Source organism: Protopterus annectens, chromosome 9.part0, assembly GCF_019279795.1.
Source record: "Protopterus annectens isolate FY-2018-M chromosome 9.part0, PAN1.0, whole genome shotgun sequence".
Lineage (NCBI taxonomy): Eukaryota > Metazoa > Chordata > Ceratodontiformes > Protopteridae > Protopterus > Protopterus annectens.
The window spans coordinates 1772009933-1772018186 of NC_056743.1; positions in this window are offsets into that span (position 1 = coordinate 1772009933).

The window sequence follows — 8254 nt, forward strand, 5'->3', positions numbered from 1 at the left end:
CCAGGAAGATTCATGATATATGTCCCCCTAGCATAAACTGTTTTGCCCACCAAAGCATGAAAAAAAAAAAAATCAGCAGACAGTCAAAGGAAAACCCTTTTCAGTCAGGTATCTAGTTTAATCAGAGTGGAATGATCCCTAAAAGGGATATTCATGCCGTTACACTAGATAGTTGCCACTCTTTTCTTTACATCTAATAATATTAAATGGTTAAGTTCCTTATATGTAAGGTAGTAGGCAGAGTAAAACAGGGCACAATGATATCCAATGATGGGGTGGGAGAACAGCTGCCATTCCTAGCTTGGTGTTAACAAATATAACACTTACTAAAAATATAAACAGTAGCTAAATTAAATGTAGATGTAAAATTCCAGACACCTGCGAAGGCTTGTAGTCTGCAATAACAGTGAATTCCTGAGCCCTGTACTCGTCTTCAGTGGAGGCAGTGTATGGCTGAAGTTAACACAGAAGAGAGGGAAAGAATGGTTCACAAAGGTAGATTAAACCCAGAACAATGTTTTATTTAAATCTTCAGATAATGTAAGTCCTTATGTCCCGATACCTTCATCGGTAAATGCAGGATGTGGCCAAAGGTAAACTGGTGGGAGGGGCAGAACCAACCTGTTCGCTAATGCAATACAATCTAAACAAATATGAGAAAAAAAATACTGGATATAATTGCAAGAAACCTATATTGAAATAATACAAAAAGCAAGTAATATATTTACTAAAACAGAGATTATGCAAAACAGCATTAGGTCTCAAATACAAAGATTCCCAGCATACTTAAAATAAATGGTAACAGGCTATTGATGGTACAAATGCTGACAAAGAGACTGAGGCTAAAAGATAAAGTAGTAGAAATATCCAATGATATCCCTAACTGTAACACTCAAATCTGGTTAAAAACCATTGCAAATAACAGCAGAGTAAGGTTGCTAGACCTCACCGTACCAACTAATACACGTGAGACTTAGCACTCTATCTGACAAGTGTAAGAGGATCTCTTGTAATCTAAGCAAATGTAGATATACAAAAGCAAAAACGTAGACAAGAACATAAATGTAAGGTGGTATAAGCTCTCCAGAGTTTATTGAAAGCAGAACACTTACACTGTGAAACACTATAAGCATAAGGGTACAAACAGCTGTATGGAAAATCCAAAATGGCGCCAGATATTTAAAAACCTTTGATGAGTCCATATTGGATGAGGGAGAGGGGGAATGGCAATGAGAATTGAGATTTGGCAAGGAACAAAACCTCAAAAAGACTTAAGCAGCAAAGTGTGAAAAAAAAAAAAACAATCAGCAGACAGTCAAAGGAAAACCCTTTTCAGTCAAGTACCTAAATTAATCAGAGTGGAATGTTCCCTAAAAGGGATATTGATGTCATTACACTAGATATTTGCCACTCTTTTCTTTACATCTAGTAATATTAAATGGTTAAGTTCCTTATATGTAAGTAAGTAGGCAGAGTAAAACTGGGCACAATGATATCCAGTGATGGGGTGGGAGAACAGCTGCCGTCCCTAGCTTGGTGTTAACAAATATAGCACTGTTGCCTCACAGCAAGAGGTTCTCCCATTCGATTCTCAGCTAGTGTGTGGGGAGTGCCTTCTGTGTGGAGTCTGTATGTCCTCCCTGCGGTCGAGTGGCCTCCGAAAGACATGCATAAATGGGCGTGCCTTCGCCGAAGGTTGGGTGTCGGGCTAGCAACTCGGCACCAAAAGAATCTATTGCCAATCATTAGCGGACCACAGTTCCGCAGTGGCGACCCCTTACTGGGAAAAGCCGAAAAGACAAACTAAACTAAAAATATAAACAGTAGCTAAATTAAATGTAGATGTAAAAATCCAAACACCTGCGAAGGCTTGTAGTCTGCAATAACAGTGAATTCCTGAGCACTGTACTCGTCTTCAATGGAGTCAGTGTATAGCTGAAGTTAACATAGAAGAGAGGGGAAGAATGGTTCACAAAGGTAGATTAAACCCAGAACAATGTTTTATTTAAATCTTCAGATAATGTAAGTCCTTACGTCCTGATACCTTCATCGGTAAATGCAGGATGTGGCCAAAGGTAAACTGGTGGGAGGGGCAGAACTTTTGGCAACTGTGTTTGCATGTTCGAAATTTCATGACTATATTTATGGTTGACCTTTCCAGACAGAAACTGATCACCAACCTTTAGTCACTATTTTGAGAAAGCCTATGCATACAGCTCCAGCTAGACTGCAAAACATGATGCTCAAATTGCAGAAGTACAATTATAATCTTGGTTACACAAAAGGCAAACTTCTTTATCTTGCTGATACTTTATCCAGATCACCAAGGAAAACCACAGAACAATAAGCAACTTGATTTCGAGGTCATGGAAGTGAGAAATTTGTCTTCCACACATCTTGATGATCTCAGAACTCACACAGCTTCAAATCCAATTCTCCAGAAACTTAACCTCTTTAGCAGTCAAGGAAGGCCTACAAAGCAATCTTGTTTACCAGTAGAAGTGCAGCAGTATTTTCCATACAGAGATGAGAATTTGTCTGACAATGGTATCATCATGAAAGGTCCTAAAGTGATTGTTCCAAAATCCTTACAAGAGTATATTAAGATCTTGCATTGTGGCCACCCAGGAACTGATTCTACCAAAAGAAGGGCAAGAGGTCTAGTATTTTGGCCTTCTATGTCAAGAGATATTGTGAAAGTACTTTCATCTTGTTCAGTATGTAATAGTACAAAGCAGCAACAACAAAAAGAACCACTTCAGTTAAGTGAGATTTCTGAACTACCTTGGTCGACAGTAGCCATAGATATCTTCGAGTGGAATGGTCAACATTACTTGGTGTTGGAGACTCTTATTCAAACTGGTTTGAGATTGACCTACTTTCTAACCTAACATCCAATGTTGTCATTACTAAGTTGAAGAGGCATTTTTCTGTCCATGATACTCCACACAGAGTTATTTCTGACAACGGTGCACAGTTTACAAGTCAGCAGTTTAGACAATTTGCAGAAGCATGGGACTTGGTTCATATTATGAGTAGTCCTGAGTACCCACAGTCAAATGGCTTGGCTGAATGTGCAGTTCAAAGTGCAAAACAGCTGCTAGAGAAATCCAGACATGACAATACTGATGTTTTTCAAAACTTGCTAAATCCCAGAAACATTCCTCATGATAATCATCTTAGTTCACCTGCCTAGAGACTTATGTGGAGACAAACTAGAATCACATTACCAATCAGCAGCAATTTATTGGTTCCATGTGCTAAAAACAACAAAGCAGTAAAAGCCCTACTGTTGATAAATCATTTGTCCCAGAATTCCTACTATCATAAGACCAGTCCGCTGCTCAGTTCATTGAAAAAAGGGGAGATAGTGAGGATGCAGACATCAAAAGGTTTTGATCACATCAGATTTGTAAAGAGTTTGTGTCAAGAGCTGAGATCATACATTGTGGAATCACAAGGAATGGAATGCAGACAAAATTGGAAAGATTTATTACCAGTATCTGAAACAGTGTTACAGCACCTTGCCTGTGACAAAGACTCTAATTCTCAGAGTGACTTATCCAATGTTCCCATTCTAGGGGACATTCCGTCAGCGATCCCTGTTCTTGAGAAAATCTCTGAGAGTCCTCAAGCAGAACATTTCCTAGCGATTGACCCTATTGCTAAACCCAATCCTAACTATCATATTACGAAGTCAGGTTGCATCTCAAAACTTAGTTCCAGATACATGGTAACCTGGATATGACTGTTGTTTCCTTTACTAGTGTCTGTATAAATTGCATGCCTATTGAAATGTCATTGCTAATATGAGACAGCTCAGTAAAGAGGGAGGATGTAGATCAGAATGTGTGATATACCTTTAAGAAGCGTTCCCATCAGTGGGCGTATGCATATAAGTAGTGAGCCCATGCACGCAAGAGTGCCATTTTGAGTGAGTAGCCAGCGGTGGTGGATTTACGCATTGGCGCAGGGGCGCATGCAGCCCCCTTTTTAAAGCTCTGAAGTTATAGAGCAAAAAAAGAAAAGAAGAAGAAATAGAATACACTGCTATTTCATTGAATTTGAAAAATGTACATCTAAAACGGTATATTTTCCTTTTCAGCTTACCCTCATTTTGCTTCTAATGATTCATGCATCAGAGATGCGATTGGAGTTTGCAGTCAGGTAATCTAAATGAAGATCCTGCACTACTCCTCCATTGTTGAATGAAGGCATGTACAATCTGAGCTGGATGACTTCAATTACTCCCCATTTGCCTAATGTAAATTCACTAACATCTGGGAAGAAGTCAATGAGCCCTACAGGATTCCACATCGATGTGCATAAGCTGCATAATGTGTAATATTCTGTATTTTTCGACCGCTAAATACCATTCTCTCTAGAAAACATTAAGATTAATGGAAAAAATATGCAAATACTTTACTACTAAAAGTTCCAAGGTTTTCTTTTTACTTTTCCATTTTAAAACAACTGTTGGTCTATTTTACTGTTTGCCTCTAAAGACAACCATTAAAATATAAGTCCAGGGAAGTCTTCTCCACTGAAAGTTCAAGCTTTGTCACTATCTTGTGTTTTATATGTGACGGTCTCCTTCTCCTTAGCTTTAAACCATAGGGCTCCTCCTTCAAGGAGTAGAATTCTATCTCCACAGGGCGATTTTCAGCTAGAAATGCAACGAAAGTAGTCACCAGTACACAGTGATATGGTTGCTAAATCAGATGAGAAATTCCAGTAGTGCATTCATGCATGCGTTATTTGCTTAGCGAAGTTGTAACAGATGTCAGAATCATTTTCTTTTTGTTAGTTCAGGTCCTTGCTACAGCGCTTCATAGAAATTTAGGTCGGAACAACTGGTGAATGTTGTATGGTGTAAAAAGTGGTGTGAACCTCGAATAAAGTCACATTTTAGGAGGATGCATTTTATACAGGTGAGTGAATTGTGTGTAATTTATGCATTGTATCTAAATTGAATAGACAGTATAAAGAAAGAAGGAAAAGTTATACTAAACAATAATCATTACTATGTTTGATATTACTCTTTGTCTTGAAAGTGTACTGCTGGCCTGCCTTGCTGGTAACATGTCACAGAACTGTTAATCCCTATTTTGTAGGAATGTTCCTATCATACATTTCAGATGTCCTTGACTTACAGGGAAGTCTTTGATTTTTACTTTGTTTTTATCTCTATCCCTCTTAATCCCTCCTAAAACTGGTGACTTTTAGAGGAAAGGTGGTGGATCACAAATAATAAATAATGACAATAATCTGAGTTATAAACTTATTTTACTTTATGAAAAGTATATTAATTCACATTCTCATATTCTGTCAGCATCTGTGCTATAATAACAGAGGAGAAAATTAAATTAATTCAGAGGTCAGGTACTAAATGTTCTTCAGTAAAGTCAGAGTCCTTTTCCAACTTTTTAGTAATGGGTTTAAACTGGCATCAGATGAGCCTTAGATGAAGAATGGAAAGGGACTGGAATAATGACAACCATTTCAGTTTGACTTATTCAGATAATGCACTGTAACACAAGACCTTTTACTCTTACAATGTCCTAACTTTATAAGAGCAATATTTAAAATTTGTCCATTTTTGGGGGGCTTTGTTCCCCCCATTATGTTAGGCTTTGTCCAGATTTTTTGTGCTAATAGGTTAAAAGCTATGGGGGGGGGGGGGCTTAGTTAAAGATTAAGATGAAGGAAAGGAAAAATGCAATAGTGGACAACATTTCCTAATCCTTACTTATAAAAATATTTTCTGCAACTTTATTAATATAATATTCTGTAAGGTTGTTAAGATATCAAATACTGGAGATGTTATGGGGAAGAGAAAGTTAAATGTGAACATCTTTTTGACAGTATATTGAACTTGCAGACTTTAAAAATTCACCAGAGAATGTTGTTGTCATAAATATTGGGGGGCACCAAATGGCTGTAACTAAGCAAATGATTCTTCTAAGCTGGAACACAGGATACAAATTGTATAGACATAGTAAAGCCTTATTAAGTTTAATTCTATCAACTGCCAAAAAAGCAATAACTAGAAAACAGAAATCAGAATCTAAACTAACTGTATTTTAAAGTACTGAATATTGTGAAAGAGATTAAAGTACTAAAAGTGGAATCTTTATTAGAGGGAAGGAACAAAGTACATATAAATACTTGGAATTGTGGAAACAATACATGAATTCATGCAAAAAATGCGTTCAGGAGAAGGAGTGAGGTTTTAAGGAAGACAGGAAATGAGCAATCTGTGTAATGCTGGATTAAACGAGAGTCGTTACAAATTAACAAAATATAGATTTAATATATAATGTATGCAAATGAAAAAAATAAGTTTTCTTTTCTTTTAATGTATGTGTGCCTATGTCTGAAGTGATTTAATAAAAGTGTTAACTTGTATTACTGTATATCGCACACACACACACACACACACACACACACACACACACACACACACACACACACACACACACACACACACACACAGGTAAGGGAGTAAGAATTTGTGTTATGTATTAAATCCTGCTAGGGAGGGGACGTTAGCATTGCACTGAAACCATGTTTCAATCATGAATAAAAAAGAAACTGATCTCTCCACGATGTACCAAGGTATATAAGCAATGTTCAGCCAAATAATCCAGCAGAAATAGCAGCTTTACAATAAAATAAACTTTTATTTAACAAAACGAGTGGGTTGATGAACATGTTTCAATCATGTTACAGATGTCAGTATTTTCAATAGTCATAAAAGCTTCTATGCACCACACACTACCTAGCAGTTGATGGAATGCTAGCCCCTGCTGTTTTGGTAACCCCTCCACCATCAGTCAGATGTGGCCTTAATGGCTACTTGTGCACCCTGTCACACCAAATTCCTCAGGAAAATGTATCATCTTGTTCAAGGCACTAAGGGTTTAGGTTCTCTCCTGAGGCAAAAACAGGCAGCTAAATATACTTATCCTGACTTTCCAAGAGAAACTTGAAAAACACCAAGTGCATCATTAATTTGATTCTAGAAGATCACTAAGGCATATGGTGAGGGCTATACCCTGGTGTCCACAGATATAGAGAGACCACTCATCTCCCCTAGTCCTTCTCTGTGGGCTATACAAACATACTAAATGCCATACTGTATTCCTGTCTACTGTAAAGCTATCAAGATTTTCTTTCTTGGCAAAATTAAAATGTTACCTTCTTTGTACGTGTTATATATATATATACAGTCTTCATGGCCAGCAAGTGCCACTGGACACATGTGGTTTTGGTATGGCCAAGATAAACAGTTTACTAATGAGATGTAGCAAATCTAGAATATACAGCAAGCATCTTTGTGAACTGCAAAGTAGATAGAAAAGGTAGTAGGTAACTTTTTATAAGGCAATAGTGCACAGTGGTGATATATATAAAAAAAGCAATTATGAATGACACAGAGGTGAGAAACTTGCCTTGTTTACATAAGATGATCATGAAATTATCAGTCAATCAGATATTGTTGTATGTGATAAAGAAACTAAAGTAAGCAAGTGCCATTTTGCTTATTTTTTTTTAGTTTTAAGAAATGTAGGCATTTCAATGTAAAAGGAATGTAAAGGCTAGAGTAAAGCACGTTTAAGTTAATAGGCTGTAATCTTGGGTTTTTGAGGTTTGGGTGGGTTGTGAAAGTGCACAAATTATAATATATGTAGAGTTGATATGTTTTCTCTTACTTTTGCATAGCTGAATGTCTGGATTAAGGCACTTAACTTAATCTAGTAAGTTATTTTGGAAGTAAATAAGAGAACACTGAATGTAATGAAAAGTTTTCCATTAGCAAATGAATGTTCAATGTGTGTTGAAAAGTCTGCAGCTGAGGCAACTGAACATTTCATATTTATGTTTTCATGGAAGCAAGCTGACTATAAGGGCAAACAAAAAAAGCCAGAGTACTTGTCTTCTGTTCCAGGCATGCATTGAAAATACTTGTACTATCTGTACAGGAATTACCGGTTTCTGCTACAACAACCTGACTGAATCACCTAGAGGCATATTGAATGAGAGGCAAAGACCTTAACCATTATGCCAACTGGTCTCTTCTGTTTCTACTACCACAGCCACAGCAAAATCATCTGCACTGAATACAAATTGCTGTCTTTCCACACATGATGTCCGAGCTTCGTAAGGTGATCTTTCCACAACCACTGAACCCAGTGTCCTACTTTCCCACTCCCACCCAGTAGTCAACTCATCAGACTGCGCCCCCCACTTT